The sequence below is a fragment of the Callorhinus ursinus genome, unplaced genomic scaffold (assembly GCF_003265705.2).
Source record: "Callorhinus ursinus isolate GAN/ISIS: 27379988/994484 unplaced genomic scaffold, GSC_fseal_2.0 scaffold9, whole genome shotgun sequence".
NCBI classification, from domain to species: domain Eukaryota; kingdom Metazoa; phylum Chordata; class Mammalia; order Carnivora; family Otariidae; genus Callorhinus; species Callorhinus ursinus.
Window position 1 is genome coordinate 24,131,837 of NW_027397071.1, and position 25,936 is coordinate 24,157,772.

Here is a 25,936-nt window from a genome sequence, read left to right on the forward strand (position 1 = left end):
TAAGGTGAAGGATGAAGGATTGATTTGCCATGGAATAAAGGATTCCAGTGGTCACAGATGGAAATTTTGCAGGAAAGAGGAGCAGTTGGTGTTTGGGAGAAGAGCCATGGGACAGTATGGGGTTGAGAATGTGAGAACAAATGAGAAGTTTTACCTTTTGGACAGTGACCTAAGTCTACAAGATGTAACATCTAGGCATAGTGAGTCCACACAGATCTCTGGGGTCAGGTTGTCTTGAGGAAGAACCCAAGCTGTGGCTCCAGAGTGACTTGGGCTGCTGGCTGTGGGTCAACTCAGGGATGGGTTCTGGGTGGTCAGAGATCACACCAGTAATTTCCAACAACCTAAATGTGGAGCAGTTGCTGGCTAAAAAGAGATCCTTTCCTTCCTTGGAAGCCTCCCTTGCCTAGCTTCTAAGGCTTCCAGGATAAAGTTTGAGTTCAGAAACAGCCATCACTCACCCTGCCAGCTGCTAGAAAGAGCTCTGGCTGCCCAACAATCCTGAGAACCATGTTCTTCTAACATTTATTTTGATTTAAAATCTTATGTTTCAGATGGAGTTTTCACTCTTGACAGTGGGCTGGGTTTAGCCTATTCATTAGGTGTGGAACTCCTGGCTTGTGGTTAATCCTGATTGGAAAACAGTATAAACACATTTCCTGGTAAATGTATAAATATATATAGATGTTGGTTGTTCCCCTCCCTACCACTAACATACACTGTAGAAGCAATTTGAAGCAATTTAGATGTGCTCAGCATCTGGCCATCATAAAAGGTTTCGAATGAGTCATGATTTTGCACCAACAGAGAGGGCTTGTCTTCCTCTGTGGAGAGAATTGTATTTACCTCTCGTTCTGCTTGTGACTCTATTACTTTATGATGATCATTCTGATTTGTGTGTTAAAGAGACTGGTGAGGTAAGGATTTAGAGAAGGGAAGCAAAGAGAAGAGAAGGAGGGCCCAGACAGTTACATATTCAAGGCAAAACAACCAGTTTTGGGGAGAATGACCTGTTTTTGCTTTTGAGAAGCCAGAAAAAACAAACAAACCTAGTGGAAAGAGCCTCATTTTGTGAGTTAGGAGATGACCTCTACTAGCTGTAGGCAACTCAATCTCTTGGCACCTCAGTTTGCTCATCTGATAAGTGGACCCAATAATGGTTGCCCTATCCAGTTGAGAGAGGAAAGGAGAGCTCTTGCTTGAGAGCACTGTTGGGTGCTGGCTGTCGTGTGGGCTCCTTAAATATGCCATCTCATTTAATGCCCAAGAGAGTTCCATGAGGGAAGTGGCATTAAACCATTCTTCAGTTGAAAGAACTGAGACATGGAAAGTCTAAGTGGCTTGACCAAGATCAGCTGAAAGAACTGAGACATGGAGAGTTTAAGTGGCTTGACGAAGATCATAAAGCTTATCAGGACTCAAACCCACATCTCTCTGGCTCCAAATCCTGTGTTCTTCCCATTACTTCATGCTGACAGGTCAAAGAACAGATTCGAGTCTCCTCCCAGGGAGGGGAAAAGCACCAAGTGGCTTCCCAGTTGTAAGGCCCAAGATGTCCCTGGGTCCTTGGCCCCCACAGAGAGCCCAACCAAGCCCAGTTCTGTTTCCTCAGAGCCCTGCTCTCTGGTGTGGGAGCAGGTGGGTTGTTAATCTGATCAACGGCTTCCTGCTGAGGTGGGAGCGCGAACTAAAGGGCTGCTGAATTGCCCTCCAGAGTGGCAGGTGGGAGACTCCAGTGTTTTCACCCACAGAATTACTTTAAGACTAGTAGAAAGAGCTTCATTTTGTGATAGGAGATTACCTCTACTAGCTATAGGCCAGTGGGAGACCTGGCTTTGCCTCTTGCTAGTATGTGACCTTAACTTGTCTGCCTTTCAGTTCCCCCATCAGTGCAATGTGGGTAGAAATGCATAGCTTAAAGGGTGGATGTTGTGCATATTAAGTGAAAAAATGTGAGAAATGTGCCTAGCACCTTTGGCCTACATTATACACCACCAAATAAAAGGCGGCTGTTGTTTCCATGGAGGAGGCGGGTGACTTACAGGGGTGCTGTTCAGGCATTGAGTAGTTTTTGTGTCCCATCCCTTACATCCACGTCATAGCCAGTCATTTATTCTAAACACCCTGTGTCAGCTTCTGGGGAAAAGCATGTGTGACACAGGCAGCATCCTTGCCTCTGTAGAGCTCACACGTGGCAGGGAAGTCTCTGGTCCAGTCACAGAGGGTGCAGGATCTATGAATCTGAGCTTGCCTGGCCCAGTGGGGTGTCTGGGTTCAGGCATGGAACTTGGAGAAAGGGCTCATTGCCAGTCTCCTTGGTAGGAAGCCCAAGCTCCAGCTATTCTGGGGATTGGATAGGCGTAGACACAGAGTTCGCCCTTCTAGGCTTTCCAGATCTTCCACGATCCAGCCCCTTTCCATCCCACTCTGCTCATTCCTCAACATCCAGCTAGCAGGCTGTTCCTCATGAGTCCCCAGACACACTGAAGCTCATTCCCGTCATTCCCATCTCACTGATTTTGTTTGCAATTGAACCCCTACCGTTGTACTTCTTAGCCATAGCTAGCTCATCTCTCAAGCCCCCAGCTTTCATTCTGCCTCCTCCAGAAAGCTTTCCTTAACTTCTGTAGCACATGCTGACCTTTCTTTCAGATCTCCCCATTTTAGTGACTATTCATTAATTATCTTATACATTAATTCATTCAATGCATTGACAAGTCTTACTTGTTCTGTATGAAAAATACTTCCCAACTCCATCTACTTCTCTGCATCTGTACTGCTTCCACCCTAGTCACCTCTTGCTTGGATTTTTTTTTTTAAAGATTTTATTTATTTATTTGAAAGATAGAGAGTGAGCAAGAGAGAGAGCATGAGCAGAGAGAGGGGGAGAAGTAGACTCCCCTGCTGAGCAGGGAGCCCGACATGGCTTGATCCCAGGACCCTGGGATCTTGACCTGAGCCGAAGGCAGTCATTTAACCAACTGAGTCACCCAGGTGCCCCATCTTGCTTGGATTATTAAATACTCTTGTAACTGGTCTCTTTGTTCTCACTTTGCTTCTCCCCAACTCCTCTGTACTCCATGGGACATTTAGTGATCTTTCATAGATGTAAATTAGCTCTAGTCACTCCCCAGTTTACAGTCTTCCAGTAGTTTCCCAGACTCACCACAGCTCACAGGGCTCTGTTACTCTGCTCCATGTGTGCCTGCCTTCCCAACCTCTTCTTATCCCATATTCCTCTTGTTCAATCTGCTTCAGATACCTCAGCTTTCTCTCTGTTCCCCCAAAAGGCCAAACCATTACCACTACCTCAAAGCCTTTACACTTGCTGGGCCTTCTGCCTAGAATGGTCTCAGCTCTTCAGTGCCTGCCTCTTTCTCATCACTCAGCATGCTGTTCAACAGTAACTTCAGTGAGATCGTTCTTGAACACCCCATCCAAAGTAACTCTTTAAGGCACACTTTATCTCATTACACTATTTCTTTTATATCATTAACATTTTCTGAATTGACCTGCTTTCTTTGTACTGTCTCCTTCTTCCCACTAGATAGGAAGTGCCTCCAGAATAGAAACAATATCTGTCTGGTTCACTGCTTTATCCTCAGAGTTTGGAATAGTGCTTAACATGTATGAACCCAAAAACCATTGCTTAATAATTTATTAGATGGGTATTAAATGTCTTCTATATATGAATCACTGAGAATCAGTAATTACTACCACTGATTAAAAATACAAATTTGTATCCTTGAAACCGGATTTAACAGAGATGGTCTATGAAACTCTGGTGGTTTATCAAGGAGTTTGCAAGTGGATTGATGATTTTAGAGGAAAAAATGATGAAACAATTTTGTTCACATACTCTTAGCTAATTTTATTTAAAAAATTTTTTTTTAAAGATTTTATTTATTTATTTGACAGAGACACAGCAAGAGAGGGAACACAAGCAGGGGGAGTGGGAGAGGGAGAAGCAGGCCTCCTGCTGAGCAGGGAGCCTGATGTGGGGCTCAATCCCAGAACCCTGGGATCATGATGTGAGCTGAAGGCAGATGCTTAACAACTGAGCCACCCAAGCGCCCCTTACTTAGCTAATTTTAAATGTAAGATTAATTAAGACTTCTATAGAAATTCTACTACCTTCTTAATAATTGTTTTATGCCATTCACTGCAAGGACTATATTGGTCAGTTCATGATAGCTAATTTCAGTGGTCAATTATAGATTATTTTGTATAATGTGTTTTACATGATGATAGTATTAAGATTCTTAGTTGTAAAAATTTACATTTTTGTTACTTTTGTGTTGTATTAAATCTCATGAATCAAAAATAATTGAAGGGTGCCATTAATGATGAAGATATTATCAATAGCATAATACAGAATTCTATATGTGTAAATATTGAATACAATTTCAGTATGAATATGCAGCATGAATCTGTATGAACTAGGACAAAATAATCTGTAAGATTGTTGATTTACCATAATAGCTAGAATAGAGATGTTCAATTAGGAAATACATTACTGGATGTTTGAAAATTGGACTTTATTGCATTGTAGTGGTCCCCAAGGGCACTGTTCCTTGTGACACTTTGTCCTATAGTGGCACAAAGCCACCAAATTTTAACATAATTTTCAAACAAAGTATGATTACCTCTCTGGTAAATCAAGTGGTATTTTCTAGAGTGAGTGTAGGAACCTGATTAGTTTTGTCAGTAAATGTAAAGAGACCAAAACTATAAAGATATTGTTCAAAATTGTACTTCTCAGAGCAAAATTACATACAAGTCATATTAATGTGGAGATGCTTGAATAACCAGCCTAAGCAAAGTTAATAAGTGTTGGGCTTGGAGAACAACCAGAACAAGCTTTTGGCCCAATTTATTTATCAGAAGATCCAACTGCAAGAAGGTAAAGAAAACAGCTAAATGTGGAACCTGATTTGTAATTCACTCACTGAGCTGACTACAGACACCTTGGTGAAAAGTTGAAAACAATTATCTCTCACTGTTTGGAGTACTTATTAATTTTAAAACTATTATGTTCTGTTTACAGTTTTTAAAATTGAGGTGGCTTTCCAGCTAAGCATGGTGGATTGAATACGTGTTTACTCTCTACTACCTTCCAAAAATTGTCAGTAAATGGATTTTTAGAAAAGCATAAGTGGACTTCTGTTTTAATCCATGATGGAGTAATAAGAGCTGCCACAGAAATAACCAGAAACTGTATAAAAGCATGAGATGCCTGTTTTCTGATATTGGACCAGAGGTAGAACAGATCGGGATTCCTGAGAGAAGAGAGACAAGTGAGGTAAGCTCTGTTATCACTTAGGGTTCTACCTGGAAGCACATTCCAGGTCATGGAGCTGGGAGGGGACTCCCAAGTATAGCATGGTAGTCTCACTTAGTTGAGGACAGAGATTGGAGTTCAGGGAAACTGAGGCAGCTGAAAGTTGTGAGGAAGAATTCCAGATGAGAGGGAGTTATACAGAAAAGTTCTCCAAAAATCTTAAAAGTCTTTCTGATTACTAAGAAATAATAGTAAGAAAAAAATTGAAAATTTTTCTAAATTAGATGAAAATGCTAAGACAAAGATACAAGAAACTCAACAGAATAAACCTACATACACAAAAACTCACATCAAACTATATCATAATCAAGTTGTTAAAAACTAATGATAAAGAGATAGAAATAAGACTGTGTACAGAAAAACAAAGATAAGAAAGTCTACAGACTTTACATCTAAAGCTATCCAAACCAGGAGACAGTGGAACGGCATCTTTAAGGTACCAAAAGAAAAAAATAAAAATAAATAAAACAACTTGGAAATAAGTGGAGCTTCTTCAAAAGTGAAGGCCAAAAAAAAAATAGAGTCTTTTTCATACAAACAAAAGTTGAAAGAATTTGTTGTCAGTAAACTTACAGCGTGAAAAATGTTATTCAGGCAGAAAGAAAATATCAGATGGGAATGTAGATTTCTACAAAGGAATGAAGAGTGCTTGAAATGACATATATGTGGGTAAATATAAGACACTCTCTTCTCCCTCATTTTAAAATGTATTTAAGATATAAATGTTGACTTAAAGCAAAAATTACATGCGTCGTAGGATTTAGACCATCTATAGAAGTGAAATGTGTGACAATAGTAGCACAAAGGATGGGAGAAATGAAATGATAGCATATTTTTGTTATGAGGTTTTTACATTATACCAGAAGTGATATAACATTATTTGAAAGTGTAGTGTAATAAGTAAAATATGCATGTTTAAAATTCTAGAGCACTACTAAAGAAACCTAAACAAAGAGGTATAGCTAATAAACCAATATTGTAGATTAAATGGAGTGCTAAAAATACTCAATTATCATGAAAGAAGGCAGCAAAAAAGGAAAAAAAGAACACTGAACAGATAGGACCAAAAAAACAAATACAAAGATGGTAGAATTAAGCCCAACTATCCTAATAATTAAAAACCCGAGTTATAAGTCAGAGATGGTCAGACTAACTGGATAAAAAAAGCAAGTTCCAACTGTGCACTGTTCAGAGGAAACCCATTTTATTTTATTTTTTTATTTTTTTAAGATTTATTTATTTGAGAGAGAGAGCATGTGCAGGGTCGGGGGGAGGGCAGAGGGAGAGGGAGAAAGAATCCTAAGCAGACTCTGCTCTGAGTGCAGAGTCGAATGCAGCACTTGATCCCATGACCCTGAGATCATGACAAAGCTGAAACCAAGTCTGACGCCCAACTGACTGCACCACCCAGGTGCCCCAGAAACCCATTTAAAATATAAATACACACACAGATTAAAAGTGAAAGGATGAAAAGGTTATATACCATGCAAGCACCGATCATAAGAAAGCTAGAGTGGCTATGTTAATATCAAAGTATTAGCACAAGAAATGTCACATGGAATAAGTAGGGTCATTTCATAATAATTGAGAGCACAGTTCGTCAAGAGGACATAACAATTCTAAATGTGTATACACCCGATAACAGAGCTTCAAAATACATGCAGCAAAAACTGATAGAGAAAAGATTTTTAGAGATTTCAATATTCTTCTTTCAGTAACTGATAGAACAAACTGACAAAATTAGTAGAGATACAGACGATAATAAACAATAATATCAGCCAACTCGACCAAACTGATGCAGAATACTTTACCTAACAACAGCAGAATACACATTCCTTTAGAGTGCATATGAAGCATTCACCAAATTAGGCCATGTTATGAGCCATAAAAAAAAGACTCAATAAATGTAAAACAACTGAAGTCATACTGAGTATGCCCTCTGATAAGAATGGAATTAAATTAAAAATTAATAGATATTTGGAAAAAACAGCACACTTCTAAATGTAAAGTTCGAAATCACAAAGGAAATTTGTAAATATTTTGAATGAAGAAGAAAGTTTTCGAAATTCATGCGATGCAGCTAAGGCAGTCCTTAGAAGAAAACTTATATCAAAAATTTATATCTTTGGGGCGTCTGGGTGGCTCAGTCGTTAGGCGTCTGCCTTCAGCTCAGGTCATGGTCCCAGGGTCCTGGGATCGAGCCCCGCATTGGGCTCCCTGCTCGATGGGAGGCCTGCTTCTCCCTCTCCCTCTCCCCCTGTTTGTGTTCCCTCTCTCGCTGTCTCTATCTGTCAAATAAATAAAATCTTTAAAAAAAAATTTATATCTTTGATAGGTCTCAAACCTATGAGCTAGACTTCCACCTTAAGAAGCTAGGGGCAGGGCGCCTGGGTGGCTCAGTCAGTTAAGCGACTGCCTTCGGCTCAGGTCATGATCCTGGAGTCCCAGGATCGAGTCCCGTGTCGGGCTCCCTGCTCGGCGGGGAGTCTGCTTCTCCCTCTGACCCTCTTCCCTCTCGTGCTCTCTCTCGCTCTCATTCTCTCTCTCTCAAATAAATAAATAAAATCTTAAAAAAAAAGCCATAAAAAAAAAAAAGAAGCTAGGGGCAGAGGAGAATTTAGACCCAAAGGAAGTAGAAGAGAGGAAATTAAATAAAGATGAGAAAACAACCAAAAAATAGAAAAAAGAGAAAATCAAACAGAAAATTTAATTAAAAAAATCAATAAAACTGATAACATCTAAAATAGAATGATCAAGAAAAACACAAATTATCAGGATCTGGGAAAAGAGAAAACATTACTAATATCATACATTAATTAAGGGGATAATAAAAGGATATGAATAACTATGCAAATACATTTGAAAACTTAGATGAAATGGAACAATTCCTTGGCAAACATAAATTTCCAATACTGACTCAGAAATATCCCTGAATATCAGTATATCAATGAAAGTAATTAAATTCATATTAAGAAATTTTTCCACAAAGAAAACTCCCAGGCCCTGATGGTGTCACTGGTGAATTATAGCAAACATTTAAGGAAGAAGTAATACCAATCTTTTAGCCATGCAGAACTTTCAGAGGTAGAATTGGATAGTACACTTTCCAACTCATTTTATGAGGTCAATCTTATTTTGATTTTAAAACCAGAGAGAAACATTACAAGAAAAAAAATTACAAACCAATATCTCTCATGATCATAGGTAAAATCCTTAACAAGCTACTAGCAAAATGAATACTAAAAGGAAAATACATCATGACTCAGTGGGGCTTATCCCAGGAATGCAAGGTTAATTTAATATTTAAATACCAACCGGTCTAACTTACACATTAGTAGAAATGAAGAGAAAAAATATCATCTCTATAGATGCATCAGAAGCCTTTGGCAAGGTGCCTGGGTGGCTCAGTTAGTTGAGTGCCCAACTCTTGATTTTGACTCAGGTCATGATCTCATGGTCTGGGATTGAGCCCCATGTCAGGCCTCAAGCTCAGTGGGAAGTCTGCTTGAGGATTTCGCTCCCTTTCCCTCTGCCCCTCCCCACTCTGTCTCTCAAATAAATAAATACATCTTTTAAAAAAGACTTTGGCAAAATTCAAAACTTATTTGTGATTTAAAAAGACAAACCTCTCAGTAAACTATGAGTACCTGGGAACTTCATCAACCTGGTAAGGGGCCTCCATGAAAACCTACAAATGAGGTTTACTTCATGGTGAAAGACTGAATATTTTCCCTCTAAGACCTAAGGATGTCAGCTTTCACCACTTATATTTAATATCCTTCTGAAGGTTCTAGCCAGAGCAGTAAGGTGAGACATATAGATTGGCAAAGAAGAAGTAAAATAATATTTATTTGCAAATGACCTGATTATGTAGAAAATCCTAAGGATTCTCCAGAAAAACTACTGGAACTAATAGGTAGGTCAGCAAGTTCACAGGATACAAGATTAATGTTTAATTTTTTCCCCAGTATACTAGCAATGAACAATTTTGAAATGGGATTTTAAAAACACCATTTAGAGGGGAACCTGGCTGGCTCAGTTGGGAGAGCATGCGACTCTTTATTTCGGAGTCATGGGTTAGAGTTGTTGGGTGCTGAGATTACTTAAATAAATAAATAAACTTTAAAAAAAAGTTTAAACTGTTTTAAACATAAAAAATAAAAATATCGTTTACAGTAGCATAAAAAGCACCCTAGCTGGGAGAGATTGTGCGTATGTATGGTGGGGGGGCAGAGTTACATGGAAACTCTACGTCGATTTTGCTGTAAACCTAAAACTGCTCTAAAAAATAAAGTCTATTTTTTAAGAAACAAACAAAAAACACCTGAAATATTCAGGGACATTTTACAAGATTTGTTTGAGACTTGTACACTAAAAACTACTAAACATTGCTGTGTTAGAGGAGACCTACATGAATGGAGAGAGATGCCATGTTTGTGGACGGAAGACTTAATGTTGTTAAGATGTCAGTTTCTCCAGGGGCACCTGTATGGCTCAGTCTGTTAGGCATCCATCTCTTGTGTTCCAGCTCAGGTCATGATCTCAGGGTTGTGAGATCGAGCCTCATGTAGGTCCGCATTGGGCATGGAGCCTGCTTAGGAGTCTCTCTCTCCCTCTGCCCCTTCCCCAACTCTCCCTCTCTTTCTCTAAAAAAAAAAGACAGTTTCTCTAAATTGACCTGTAGATTCAGTGTAATCACAAACTGATTCTAAAATGTATAGGGTAATGCAAAGACCTTAAATGGCCAAAACAAATTTGAAAAGAACAAAGTTGGAAGCAAGTCTTATACTACTGAATTTGAAGATTCACTATAAAGTTTCAGTTATCAAGACATTCTGTTACTGGCATAAATACAGATGTGTGGGCTAATAGAAGATGATAGAGAATTTATTTTATTTTATTTTTCTTCAAAGATTTAATTTATTTGTCAGAGAGAGAGGGAACACAAGCAGGGGGAGCGGCAGGCAGAGGGAGAAGCAGGCTCCCCACTGAGCAGGAAGCCCGATGCAAGACTCAGTCCCAGGACCCCGGGATCATGACCTGAGCCGAAGGCAGACGCTTAACCGACTGAGCCCCCCAGGTATCTCGATAGAGAGTTTAGATAAAGACTCATACATAAATAGTCCATTGATTTTTGACAAAGAGACCAAGGTATTTCAATGGGGAAATGGACAATTTTTCTTAAAGAAATGATGCTGGATCAAGTGGATATCTATATGGAGATAAGGAATCTCAACCCTCACTTCACAGCATACACAAAAAGCAACTAAAAATAGATCCCAGACCTAAACATAAAAGCTAAAATTATAAAACTTCTAGAAGAAATCTTAGAAAAATTTCACTGCTTCACAGTAGGAAAAGATTTCTTTAATAGGATACAAAAGACACACACGTAAAAAAGAAAGAAAGAAATTGAGAAATTCAACTTCATAAAAATGTAAAGGACCCAGGTGAACTGGCCCAAGGAAGAAGTAAAAGTAATTCTAGGGATGATGAAAGGAGCTCCCAAGATATGGTTGTGCAGGAGGACTAGGAGTGTCCAGGGTAGATTGGAGCAGAAAGGCTCTGGGAGATGTGTGTTCAAGGGTTCGACGGACTTCCGATGTGTGTGAATAAATGGAGAGGAGATTAACATGGAGAGTTTGGTGATGGATTAGTGGAAGGTGCGTAGAAGATAAGCAAACTAATAAGACGAGTATTAACTCTAGTTACTAGCTGTATAGGGAGCAAAGAGAATGGTGGAACACTGCAGAGCCTGTAATAGTGTTAGAAGTGATGATGATGTAAACATTACATCCAACTTAAAAATGATACTGAAAGGTTGGAAGAGGGGAAGGGTGGTGTGTGAGTGGGATATAGTGGTTTCCAGTAATGGTGAAAAAAACTTAAATCCTCATCTTCTATAAGCATGGGTTATATAGAGAGTGAGGATGCCAGGGAAGGAAATGCAGAGAGTGGCTGCTTTTCAAAACAAGTCTTATAGAATTTTTTGCATTATTGAACTGTGTGAATATGGACATGATTTGAAGCCAGGTCATGCCACTTGCCAGCTGTGTGACCTTAGGCAAGTCACTCAACTTCTCTGTGCCTCAGGCACATCATTTGTTGAACACCAGGTAATTGTACTTACCTCAGAAGGTTGTTGTTGGGGCGAACTAGTTTAATCTATGTAAAATATTTGGAATAGTGCCTGGTACAGAGTAAAAGCTATGTAGGTGTTACTGTTGTAATTGTGTACAGGCATTACTTTGAAATATATTAAAATAAAAATTGTGCTGAATCTTAAAAAAAGGTTTTACCTAACACTGGTGGTCCCTACATATTTACCTAATATGTCTTTATGTCCCATTAAACAAATTCCCTGTAAGGAATATATTTTTTCTTTTTTAAGGTTTTGTTTATTGGGGTGGGGGGAAGAGAGAGAGAGAGAGAGAGAGCACACAACCAGGGGGAAGGAGAAGCAGGTTCTCCTCTGAGCAAGGAGCCTGATGCAGGACTCAATCCCAGGACCCTGGGATCATGACTCAAGCCGAAGGCAGATGCTTAACCGACTGAGCCACCCAGGCATCCCAGGAATATATTTTCTTTTCCTCCATTTTCATCTAAAGAAGCCGAGGCTCAGAGAACTTTAACCACCTGCTCAAGATCAAGCAGCTGGTTATTGCCAATTGCCCCAGTGGTAGGATTTCAGTTGGGTCAGTCTGGCCACAAATCCTAGCCTTTTCCCATTTTGCCTATTGTGCGCATGGGTTTACTGAATGTTTTATAGTGCAGGCTAACTATAAGCTACTGCGGGGAGCGCAGGAGACAGCAGAATCTGGTCCTCTGTGCCTCTTTGAGAAAGGGCACAGAGCACCCTGGAGGGCACTTAGTGAGTGGTCCCAGATGGGAAGGCCTGGCCTAAGGTGAGTACTCAATAAATTTTGGTTGAATGAATGAATGAGTGTGCATGGTTCTAAAGCCCCAGGCAGATATTAGGACCCTCCCCAGGAATGTAGACTGTGTGTGGGGGGAGGGGACAACTTCAGGGGAGACTCAAAAACTCCATGCTGCCTAGATGCTAAAAAACTCAGCCTGCCAGGTTAGGCCTACCCACCCTGTGCTTAACCCCCAGCTAGCCTGCCTCCCAGGGCCTGGAGCTGCACAAGATGAAGACTGTGAAATTTCATATATTCCTAAAAAAAGAAAGAAAGAAAAAAAGCCAGAAACTGTCACAGACCTTCATATTAATGTTAAATTTATTACTCCCATCCCCAAAATGACCCAGAACCACACTTCTGTAGATATCCTCAGTCTTGCTAACAAGAGCAAGCCAGCTTGCTTGCTGTGTCACTTTCCACACACACACACACACACAAAGTCTCAAGGCTTTACTCACAGAGAAACAAAGTTGTGATAGGTATGTTTACTGGTTTTATGGAAGTGAACCTTACAGAAGTGGGTTAGAAAGGTCTTCAGCAGTAGCTTCCTCTCCCACTTAGTAAATATTCCTTCTTTGTCCTAGAAGCTTTCTCTGAGAAACTCCTAATGCAACTGAGTTGCTTTCCCAAACTCTGAAAAACCCAGGGCTGCTAGGTGGCCCCGTGGTCTCTCAACCTCTAAACAAGGCTGGAGGATCCAAACAAACAAAAAAAAATTCTGGGCATAAAAACCAAATTGTGCTCTGACTCAAACCAGAACCCAGTCCACAGGTTCAGCTCTCCCTGTGGCAGTGACCCTTGTTCTGCAACGGAAGTGGGGGCGGGGGCGGAGGGCTCTTAGTTTAGCTCCGTAGACAGGGTGGCTGCCCTCATCCCAGGTGGCTTTTGATTGAAAGAGGCCCGCGTGGAGCTTCCTCTGTCTCTCCTGCGCTAATTGAACTTTTGCCACAGACTGGGAGTGTGAGACCTGGTTTCCAGCGATTGCTAAAAGTGACCTCCCACCAAGTAAACCTGTGTCTTGATTTGTGCTTCTTTAAAGTGAGGGGGTTTAGAGTAACTCGGTGATTTTCAAATGTCTTCCCCTAGTAGCAAGACTCTTTGTACAAAGGAAATCTGTCTGGATGCCACATGTGGAAGAGGTAGAGCTGCTCGGCTTACTTTGAAGGTGGACTTTCTCTCTCTCTCTCCCTGTGTGGTCATACTGGTTGTGGCTCTAAACTTCTGTGTGTGTGTGTGTGTGTGCGCGTGTGTTTTAAACTTTTGTGTTTTAATTTTTTCCCCACAGTTGGATAGTATGTTAATAGGACAGGGGAAGAAGGGCCAGAAAGAGGTAAAGATGTGATAGTGAGCAAATTAACAGATCACAGGCTATGCTTTTCCACATCAGAAAGGAAGATAAAAGGTATAGAAGATTTTAGTAAATTGTTTCTCTGAAAAGTCTTAGGGATTGTGACATGAAATTACATTAAGTTGCATGTGTCCATCTTCAAAAGAATAACATTAGCGTACGTTCAGTGGACACTGCTTTGGCCATGTGAGCCTCGCAGGTTAAGGGGTCGGATGAACATCCAGGGGCCTGGCTTTTCCTGCTCATGTAAGTAGCAGGAAAATGAGTTTTCACTGCTACCATAGTTCATTTTATTGCTATCTTATTTCTGTCACAGGCCCTGTGAGCTTGGTTGGGCCAAGGGTCGCCCAGAAAATAACTAGCTTCCACTTTCTTTAATTATGCAAACTAGAGCTAGGTGACTGAGATCTTGCCTTTGGTCTGCAAGACATAGGGAGTTTTGCAAGCCCTAGGGGAGTGCAGAATTTCCTGAAGATGTTGCAAGGTGGCCGGCTTTCTTCTGAAGTCATGCAATATTCTCCTTCGCTTTGGTTATGACTGCAGAGGTGCTGGGAAGCCAGCTGAAAACTAGCACCTTGGAGCGGGCTTCTCTCCACTGGCCCCAGAAGGGAGGCCTGCTCCTTCATAGGGAAGGGCTTGGGGAAGCTGCTCTCACATAAACGTGTTTGGTTCAATTCCACCTCTCCCGTTACTTCACTGGCAGTTTTCTAAAACATGAGCATTTTTTGCTGAGGGAAGGACATGCAAAGGCTTGGAAATTTAGAGCAGAGAGCTGGATGGCTCAGATTTTATGAAAGTTCCTATTCCTATTTAATTTGGTAAAGGACATAGGAATTCCCAGAGAAAGCAAGTTTCGTGGAGGAAGACCAAATTTCATCGGAGAATTTTATCTGCGGGCTCCCAGGGCATCCCCAGCCACCACTGCCCCACACCTCTCAGCCTCCAGGTTGGGCCACAGAGGCCACAGAAGCCAGGCCCAGTCTCAGGCCTCCTGGGCACACTGTGGTGGAAAAGTACCCCCTGCTCCCCACTGTACCCATAACCTGGAGAGGTGGGCTTCTAGACATTCTTACTCTGATTTTTCTACCAGGGCTTATAGTGTGCAGCTATTAAAGACACTCAGATTTCAGAATGGTGTCGCTTACTTTTGGTCTAGGTAAATCTTTAGGGTAGGAAGCTTAGCTGGTTTTTGGAGAGGACTATAAGCAGAAGATGCTAAATAATTCCCTATAGAGACTTCACTAAGTATATTAAGCTTGGTGGGATTTTGGGGATTTTTAAGTGTTTGAGAATCACATGGGAATGAAATTCAAAGGACAAGATTTAAAAAATATATAAAGTCATCATTCTCTGAAAATAACAGCATATGAATTAGTTCCTGAAGTATTTAAATAGAAAGTGAAACTGAATCACAGTTTACTTTTCATAGTAAAACTATTTAGAATGCGAGTCTTCTTCCCTGTAAGAGCAACAGGGTTTTTGTAAAACGTTTCTTCCCATTCTCTGAAATTTGGAGTTCACAGGAAGGCTTGGGGGTTATGCTTTATTGAAGGTGACCCTTTACTTCAGTGGTAAAGAATGCCACATGCGGGGTCAAGGACTGTCGTTCTGGAGAGGAGGCGTGTAGGCTCTGAGTCAGCAGAGCATATGACTGAACCGCAGTTTGGGTCAGACACCCAAGGCTAGGGAAGCAGCTGCTTGAATCTTGTGTATGTTGAGAACTGAACGAATGGCAATATCAGTGTACAGAGGGACCTCACCATACCTTGAGGTTAGCTTGGGTGAGCTGGAGCTCAGTATATATCAAGGGCCCAGAGAAAGTATAGGAGAAGTTAGGGAAGAATAGATAAGGGCCCCAGGGAAAAGGATCTTTCTGAAGAAAGTTGATTTTGTAGGTTTTTCATTTGTAGGGTGGTATAGTCCCTCCCCTCCCATCTGCTTGAAAATACATTACTGCCCCAGGAGAGTGCTAATCCTTTTAATGTGCTTCCAACCCCAGTTGACCCCATCTTCTTAATCATGTCTGCTGCTTTTCTCCGTTTTCTCCAACTTCAGACTTCCGTGTCTTAAAAAGAATACACCTTGGGTCTTACTTGCCTCTGGGCCCTTCCTCTTGAGGCTGCCCCAGTCTGAGCCATATCTCTTCCTTCCTGTCTGCCTATTTCCACTTCTTAACCCCCATCCATCCTTCGCTGACATCACAAGTATTCCCTCTTATCTCTGACCACCACAGCATACTCTGTGCTTTTCCGTGGTATGACCATAAAATTTAATGTCCAAATCAGAATCCTTTCAGATGTAAAAGGGGGTGCTTGTAATTAATCATGATGCTCAGATAATGGGTATAAACTAGGGACTGTCCCAGGCAAACCAGGGTGCTTGTTCCTTCAAGGCATTTAACCTCGTCATGGCTCCCTCCTGTAGGAAGGCAGAAGATTCTGAGGGCAATGCCTGTCTTGTCTTTGCATCCCTGCTCATGGCCAGCCCGTACTTTTTTATAAAATAAACTTTTTATTTTGAAATAATTATAGATTTACAGAAAGTTGGGGAGAAGTACAGAGTTCCTGCATACCCCTCACCCACCTTCTCCCATTATTTACATTTTGCATTTCCTTGGCGCATTTGTTAAAACTAAGAAACTGTATTGGTTTATTACTATTAACTAAACTCCAGACCAGTTTTTCTATTAATGTCCTCTTTCTGTTCTCATCCAGATCAGGATACCATACTGCATTTAGTTTACATGTCTCCCTGATCTGTGATGACTTTTCAGTCTTTTCTTGTTTTTCATGACTTTGAGCCTTGAGGGGTCCTGGCCAAATTTTCTGAAGGAATGTGCCCAAACTGGATTTGTCTGTTTTTGCATAATTAGACCCAGGTTATGGTTTTGGGGAAGAATACCACAGAACTGAAGTGCCTTCTCATCACACATATCAGGGGGCACATGATAGGCACCTTATAGCACCAGGGATGTGAACCTTCATCACTTGGTAAAGGCGGTGTTTTTCCTTTCCCTGTTCTATGGGAGCAGGTCACTAAGTTGAAACCACTCTCAAAGGGTGGACTAAGGTCCACCTCCTGCAAGGAGCACTGTCTTCAAATAGTATTATTCATTGATTTATTTCAAAACTGATGTTTATTTTCTGACCTTACTTCTGTTTTCTGTTTAAGAGCCTGGGGACAAACAGCTAGCTTAAGATCACCCAATCGTTTTTCCTACCCATTCAGTGGCCTGAGCAGTGGATGCTGCAGATGAGTCTGCAGTGGAAGGCCATGCACGCCTTTCTTCAGCAGGAAAGACTTGTTTACTTTCTGATACTGCGAGATGCTCCAGGCTCATCTTGTATTTTTTCTACCTCCACCTTGGAACTAGAACTTAGAACCAATTTCCAAAGCAGACTTGGTTCCTTTTATTGGAAAAAGACATTTAGAAACCAAGATATAGCACAGGTCTTGGAGCTGAACTGAAATCTGCTCTGGTCCTCCTGAACGAATATAAACCTGGTAGGGGTGTGTAGGAGGCAGATGCAGCACCCCCAAAGCTGCTAGTCCTGAGGTGACCGGGGGACAGAGATGGTTGTGGTCCAATTGGGCATTAGTTCATTTGGCTTCCTAATGTTTCTGTGGTGAGCTACTGTGTCCTTACTTGAGGGCCCTACACCTGCAGGGTGGGGGAGAAAAGTAAAGAAATGTCTCAGGGCCCAGAGAGGGGAGCAGTGGGATATAGCAGCTTCTTCCCCTCTTTACCCTGGAGAATTGTCATTAGTAGGCCAGAGGGAGGGGCCCTGTCATCTATGAGTTTTAAAAATTTTGTTTAAAAATTTTTTTATTGAGGTATAATCAACGTAACATTTTATTAATTTCAGATGTACATGATTTGATATTTGTATATATTGTGAAATGATCACCACAGTAAGTCTAGTCGACATCTGTCCCCACACATAGCTACAAAATGTTTTTCTTGTAATGAGAATTTTTAAGATCTACTCTCTTAGCACCCTTCAAATAGGAAATACAGTATTATTAACCATCGTCACCATGCTATACGTTACATTCCTAGGACTAAATTATTTTATCATGGGAGGTTGGTACCTTTGTCTCCCTTTACCCATTTTACCAACCCTCCCTTGAAACCACCAATCTGTTCTCTGTATCGTTGAGCTTGGTTTTTAAATATTCTAAAACTTTTATTGGTAGATTGCACATACAAGTGAGATCATATGGTATTTGTCTTTCTCTGTCTGACTTCTTTCATTTAGCATAAAACCCTGTAGGTACATTCATGTTGTCTCAAATGGCACAATCTTATCCTTTTTTATGGATATGTAATATTCTCTTGTGTATATATGGCACATTTTCTTTATCCTTTAATTAGTCAATGAGCACTTAAGTTGTTCCCATGTCTTGGCTATTGTAAATAGTGCTGCAGTGAACATGGGGGTGCATATATCTTTTAGAATTAGTGTTTTTGTTTCCTTTGGATAAATACCCAGAAGTGGAATTTACTGGGTCATATGGTAATTCTACTTCAGTGTTTTTAAAGATTTTATTTATTTATTAGAGAGAGAGAGCACAAGTGAGGGGAGGGTCAGAGGGAGAAGCAGACTCCCACTGAGCAAGGAGCCATACGCGGGGCTTGATCCCAGGACCCTGAGATCATGACCTGAGCCGAAGGCAGATGCTTAACCAACTGAGCCACTCAGGCACCCCTCTACTTCAATTTTTTGAGGAACCCCATTACTGTTTTCCACAGTGGCTGCACCAATTTACATTTCCACCAACAATGCACAAGGATCCTCTTTTCTCCCATCCTCACCAACACTTATTTCTTGTCTTTTTTTTTATTGACATATAACTAACATATGTTAATAGTTTCAGTTGTATAACATATAAGTTCAACAATTTTATACATTAATCAGTGCTCATCTTAAGTGTAGTCACCATCTGTCACCATACAGCGTTATTAAAATATTACTGACTATATTCCCTATGTTGTATTTTTCATCTCTGTGACATTTATTTTATAACGGGAAGTTTGTACCTCTTTTTTTTTTTTTTTAAGATCTTATTTACTTATTTGCCAGAGAGAGAGAGAGAGAGTACAAGCAGAGGGAGTGGCAGGCAGAGGGAGAAGCAGGCTCTCGATGTGGGACTCGATCCCAGGACCCTGAGATCATGACCTGAGCCGAAGGCAGACACTTAACCGTCTGAGCCACCCAGGCGCCCCAGAAGTTGGTACCTCTTAATCCCCTTCATGTATTTGCCCATCTCTCCACACATCTCCCCTCTGGTAACTACCAGTTTGATCACTGTATTTAAAAGTCTTTTTTATTTGTTTTGTTTCTTAGATTCCATGTATAAGTGAAGTCATACAGTATTTGTCTTTCTCTGACTTACTCCACTTAGAATAATACCCTCTAGGTCCATCCATCTTGTCACAAATGGCAAGATTTCATTCTTTTTTATGGCTGAGTAATAATCCATTATATATATGTATATGCACATATACCACCTCTTCTTTATCCATCTATTAGTGAGCTTGGGTTCATCATTGGAACCGGGTTGCTCCATATCTTGGCTATTGTAAATAATGCTGCAATAAACATAGGGGTGCATATATCTTTTTGAATTAGTATTTTTGTTTTCTTTGGGTAATACCTAATAATGGGTTTACTGGTTTGTATGTTATTTCTATTTTTAATTTTTTGAGCAAGCTCCATAGTGTTTTCCACAGTGGCTGCACCACTTTACACTCCCACCATCAAAGCACAAGGGCTGTCTTCTCCATATCCCTGCTAACACTTGTCATTCTTGTCTTTTTGATTCTAGCCATCTGTACTAGTTTGTGGTGATGGGTCATTATGGTTTTGATATGCATTTCCTTGATGACTAATACGGTTGAGCATCTTTTCATGTGTCTGTTGGCCATCTATTGTCTTTGAAAAAATGTCTATTCAGGTCCCCTGCCCATTTTTATTTTTATTTTTTTAAAAGATTTATTTATTTATTTATTGAGAGCATCTCAAGCAAACTCCATGCTAAGTGTGGAGTTTGATGTGGGGCTTGATCTCAGGACCCTGGGATCATGACCTGAGCTGAAACCAAGAGTTGGACACTTAACCTACTGCACCACCCAGGCATCCCTCTGCCCACTTTAAAAAAAATATTTTGATTCTAGTATAATTAACATACAGTGTTATATTAGTTTCAGCGGTACAATATAGTGATACAACAATTCTGTACATTACTCCGTGCTCATTATAAGTGTACTCTTAATTCCCTTCACCTATTTTACCCAGCCCCTACCCACTTCTCTGGAACCCTCTGTTTGCTTTGTATAGTTAAGAGTCTGTTTTTTTGCTTTGTCTCTTTTTTTTTCTTCATGTTTCTTAAGTTATACATTTGAGTGAAGTCATATGGAATTTGTCTTTCTTTGACTTATTTAACTTATAATTATACTTGCTACATCCATCCATGTTGTTGCAAATTGCAAGATTCCATTCTTTTTTATGGCTGAGTAATACTCCATTGTGTGTCTACATATGTATATGTAGACAGACAGACAGACAGACACACACACACACACACACACACGGTATACACAAACACCACCTCTTCTTTATCCTTTCATCTATGGATGGACACTTGAGTTGCTTCTATAGTTTGGCTATTGTAAATAATGCTGCAGTAAACATAGGGATGCATATATCTTTTTGAATTAGTGTTTTTATATTCCTTGGGTAAATACCCAGTAGAGCAATTACTGGATCATTGGGGAGTTCTATTTTTAATTTTTTGAGGGACCTCTATATTGTTTTTTAACCATGGCTGCACCAGTTTGTATTCCCACCAGCAGTGCAAGAGAGTTCCTTTTCCTCCACATCTTTGTCAACACTTGTTTCTTGTGTTTTTGATTTTAGCCAGTCTGACAGGTACAAGGTGATACCTCATTGTGGTTTTGATTTGCATGTTGCTGATGATGAGTGCTACTGAGCATCTTTTCATGTGTCTGTTGGCCATCTGTATGTCTTCTTTGGAGAAATGTCTGTTCATGTCTTCTGCCCATTTTTTAATTGGATTATTTGTTTTCTTGGTGTGCATTTCCTTTGCCCATTTTTAATTGGAATTTGTTTTGTTTTGGTGCTGAGTTATATAAGTTCTTAATATATTTTGGATATTAACCCTTTATCAGATCTATCCTTTCTTTGCAAATAGCCTCTCCCATTCAGTAGGTTGCCTTTTCATTTTGTTTCCTTTGCTGTGCCAAAGCTTTTTATTTTGGGGTAGTCTCAATAGTTTATTTTTGCTTTTGTTTCCATTGCCTGAGGTGACATAGCTAGAAAAAGTTGCTAAGGCTGGTGTCAGAGAGATTACTATGTTTTCTTCTAGGAGTTTTATGGTTTCAGGGCTCACATTTAGGTCTTTAATCCATTTTGAGTTTAGTTTGTGTATGGGTGAGAAAGTGGTCCCATTTCACTCTTCTGCATGTAGCTGTCCAGTTTTCCCAGCACCATTATTAAAAAGATTGTCTTTTCTCCATTGTATATTCTTGCCTCTTTTGTTGTAGATTAATTAGCCACATAAGCATGGGTTTATTTCTGGGCTATTCTGTTCTATTGATCTATTTGTTTTTGTTCCAGTACCATATACTCTTTTGATTACTATAGCTCTGCAGTATATGTTGAATCTGGAATTATGATACCTCCAGCTTTGCTCTTCTTTCTCAAGATTTCATTGGCTCTTTGGGATCTTTGTGGTCCAATACAAAATTTAAGATTATCCTAGTTCTGTGAAAAATGCTATTGGTATTTTCATAGGGATTGCATGGAATCTGTAGATTGCTTTGGGTAGTATGGACATTTTAACAGTATTAATTCTTCCAAACCACGAGCATGGAATGCTTTCCACTTGTGTGGTCTTCAGTTCCTTTCAGAGTACAGGTCTTTTACCTTCTTAACCAAGGAGGAGGTTAAAGACCTATAGGTATTTTATTCTTTTTGGTGCAATTGTAAATGGGATTGTTATCTTAATTTCTCTTACTGCTACTTTATTGTTAGTGTAGAGAAGGGCAACAGATTTCTATAAATTTTGAGTCCTGCAACTTTACTGAATTCATTTATCAGTTCTAATAGGTTTTTTGGTGGAGTCTTTAGGGTTTTCTAGGTATAGTATCATGTCTTCTGTTCTTCCTTACCAATTTGGATGCGTTTTATTTATTTATGTTGTCTGATTGCTGCAGCTGGGACTTCCAGTACTATGTTGAATAAAAGTGGTGAGAGAGTGGACATCCTTGTCTTGTTCCTGACCTCAGAGGAAAAGCTGTTTTTCACCACTGAGTGATGTTGGCTGTGGGTTTTTCATACATGGCCTTTATTATGTTTAGGTATGTTCCCTTTAAACCGACTTTGTTGAGAGTTTTTCTCATGAATGGATGTTGTACCTTTCCAAATGCTTTTTTTCCTGCATCTATTGAGATGATCGCATGGTTTTTATATTTTGTCTTATTAATGTGATATATCACATTGATTTGCAATATTGAAATTGCACCAATATTGAAAAACCACCTTTGCATCCCTGGAATAAATCCTACTTGGTCGTTGTGAACGACTTTTTAAATGTATTGTTGAATTTGGTTTGCTAATATTTTGTTGAGGGTTTTTGTGTGTACATTCATCATAGATATTGGCCTGTAGTTTTATTTTGTTTTTGGTATCATGGTAATGTTGACCTCATAGAATGAGTTTGAAACTTTTCCTTCCTCTTCTATTTGATGAAGTCTAACTTAAAGTTTTCTTTATGGATTGTATGTTTGGCATCATATGTAAGAACTCTCATTATAAACCAATGTCATGTAAGTTTTCTCCTGTTTGCTCTAAAAGTTATATACTTCCAGCTCTGACATTTAGGTCTCTGATCCATTTTGAATTTATTTTTGCATATGGTGGTAGGTAAGGGTCTAAATTCATCTTTTTTGTATCTGATATCCAAACATTCTAGCACCATTTGTTGAAGAGACCATCCTTTCTTCATTGCAAATCAATTGACCATAAACATGAGGGTTTACTCATGGACTCTCAATTCTGTTCCATTGATTTTTTTTTTTTTTTTTTGTCGTGTTAAGGGTACTCTTTAATCCCCACTTCACCCATCCATCCACCCACCTCCCCTCTGGTAACCATCAGTGTATTCTCTATAGTTAAGGGTCTGTTTCTTAGTTTTTCTCTCTCTCTTCTTTGCTTCTTTGTTTTGTTTCTTAAATTCCCCAGATGAGTGAGATCATATGATATTTGTCTTTCTCTGACTTATTCACTTAGCATTATACTGTCTAGCCCTGTCCATGTCATTGCAAATGGCAAGATTTCATTTTTTTATGGCTGAAAAATATATTCCATTGTATATAAATGCCACATCTTCTTTACCCATTCATCTTTTGATGGACACATGGGCAGCTTCCATAGTTTGGCTATTGCAAATAATGCTGCAGTAAGCATAGGGGTGCATATATTCCTTTCAATTACTGTTTTTTGTATTCTTTGGATAAATACCCAGTAATGCTATTACTGGATCATATGGTAGTTCTATATATAATTTTTTTAGGAAACTCCATATTGTTTTCCACAGTGGCTGCACCAGTTTACATTCCTACCAACAGTGCAAGAGAGTTCCATTTTCTCCACACCCTTGCCAGCACTTGTTGTTTCTTGTGTTTTTTGTTAGTCATTCTGACAGATGTGAGGTAATACCTCATTGTGGTTTTGATTTGCATGTTGCTGATGATGAGTACTGTTGAGCATCTTTTTGTGTGTCTTTTGGCCATCTGTATATGTCTTTGGAGAAATGTCTGTTCATGTGTTCTGCTCATTTTTTTCTTGGATTATTCTGTGCGTATTGAGTTGTATCATTTCTTTATATATTTTGGATACTAACCCTTTACTGGATATGTCATTTGCAAATATCTTCTCTTGTTCAGTAGTTGCCATTTAGTTTTCTTGATTTGTTTCCTTCACTGTGCAGAAACTTTGTTGATGTAATCCCAGTAGTTTATTTTTGTTTTTATTCCCCTTGCCTCAGGAGACCTATCTAGAAAAATGTTGCTATGGCTAGTCTCAGAGAGATTACTGCCTATCTTCTCATCTAGGATTTTTATGGTTTCAGGTCTCACATTTAGGTCTTTAATCCATTTATAAGTTTATTTTTGTGCATGGTGTAAGAAAGTGGTCCAGTTTCTATCTTTAGCATGCGGTTGTCCAGTCTTGCCCACACCATTGTTGAAGAGACTGTCTTTTTCCCATTGCACATTCATTCTTCCTTGGTGGAAGATTAATTGACCATAGAATTGTGGGTCTATTTCTGGGTTTTCTGTTCTATTCCATTGACCTATGTGTCTGTTTTTATGCCAGTACCATACTGTTTTAATTACTACTACTTTGCAATATAGCAAAAATCTGGAATTGTGATACTTCCAGTTTTTTCTAAGATTTTTTTATTGGATAGAGGTGGGGGAGGAGCAGGGCAAGAACTCAAGTAGACTCCCCACTGACCATGGAACCTGACACAGGGCTCAATCTCATGACCCTGAAATCATGACCTGAAACAAAATCAAGAGTTAGATACTTAACCTACTGAGCCACCCAGGTGCCCCAGTTTTTTCTTTCTCAAGATTGCTTTGGCTATTCAAGGTCTTTTGTATTTCCATACAAATTTTAGAATTGTTTGTTTTAGTTCTGTGAAAAATGCTATTGGTATTTTGACAGGGATTGCATTAATTGCATAGATCGCTTTGGGTAGTATAGACATTTAACAATATTTGTTCTTTCAATCCATGAGCATGGAATAGTCTTTCCATTTCTTTGTGTCATCTTCATTTTTTTAAAAATTTTTATTTATTTATTTTTTTAAAAAGAAGTTAAGGCACATTTATTTTTTTTAATTTTTTAAAATTTATTTATTAGAGAGAGAGAGAATGAGAGATAGAGAGCACGAGAGGGAAGAGGGTCAGAGGGAGAAGCAGACTCCCTGCCGAGCAGGGAGCCCGATGCGGGACTCGATCCCGGGACTCCAAGATCATGACCCGAGCCGAAGGCAGTCGCTTAACCAACTGAGCCACCCAAGCACCCTTCATTTTTTTTTTTTTAAGATTTTATTTATTTGAGAGAGCGAGCATGAGTGGGGGTGGGGGAGCAGAGGTAGAGGGAGAAGCACACTCCCCGCTGAGCAGGAAGCCTGATGTGGGGCTCGATCCCAGGACCCTGGGATCATAACCTGAGCTGAAGGCAGCCACTTAACCAGCTGAGCCATCCAGGCACCCCTCTTTATGTCATCTTCAATTTCACCAATGTTTTACAGTTTTCCGAGTACAGGTCTTTCACCTCCTTGGTTAAGTTTATTCTTCGATATTTTATTATTGGTGCAATTATAAATGGGATTGTTTTCTTAATTTCTCTTTCTGCTGCTTCATTATTAGTTATAGGAATGCAACAGATTTCTGTGCATTGATTTTGTATCCTGCGACTTTACTGAATTCACATAACAGTTTTAGTAGTTTTTTGGTGGAGTCTTTAGGATTTTCTGTATATACGCTCATGTCATCTGCAAATAGTGAAACTTTTACTTCTTCCTTACCAATTTGGATGCCTTTTATTTATGTTGTTGAATTGCTGTGGCTAGGACTTCCAGTACTACGTTGAATAAAAGTGGTGAGAAGGGGCATCTAGGTGGTGCAGTTGGTTAAGCATCAGACTCTTGGCTTCAGCTAAGGTAGTGATCTCAGGATCATGGGATTGAGCTCCATATCAAGCTCTGCACTCAATGTAGAGTCTGCTAAAGTTTCTCTCTCCCTTCCGCCCCCTCGGGTGCTCACTCATGCATGCTCTCAAAAATAAATAAATCTTAAAAAAAAAAAGTGACAGTGGACATCCATGTCTTATTCCTGATCTTAGGGAAAAGCTCTGTTTTTCACCATTATGATGTTGGCTGTGGGTTTTTCATATATGGCCTTAATTATGTTGAGGTATGTTCCCTCTAGACCTAATTGCAGAGGGTTTCCATCATGAATGATTTGTAATTTGTCAAATGCTCTTCCTGCATCTACTGAAATGATCATATAGTTTTTATCCTTTCTCTTATTGATTTATCACATTGATTGTTGCACATATTGAACCAGCCTTGTGTCTGGTAATAACTCTCACTTGGTTGTGGTGAATGATTTTTTTTTTTTTTAATATACTGTTGGATTGGGTTTGCTAATATTTTGTTGAGGATTTTTGCATCTATATTCATGAGAGATACTGGACTGTAGTTCTATTTTTTTGTGGTATCTTTATCTGG

At 39.7% G+C, this 25,936-nt stretch overlaps 1 long non-coding RNA gene across 2 annotated transcripts in view; it reads left to right on the plus strand.

The window, feature by feature from the left end:
• LOC112824673 (uncharacterized) overlaps positions 1-25,936 on the plus strand; it is a 78,073-nt gene that overhangs the window by 15,654 nt on the left and 36,483 nt on the right. For both annotated transcript variants that reach the window (XR_012379360.1, XR_003208488.2), the window contains exon 5: positions 5,048-5,302. This is a non-coding gene — a long non-coding RNA (uncharacterized lncRNA). The remainder of the gene's footprint in view (positions 1-5,047; positions 5,303-25,936) is intronic.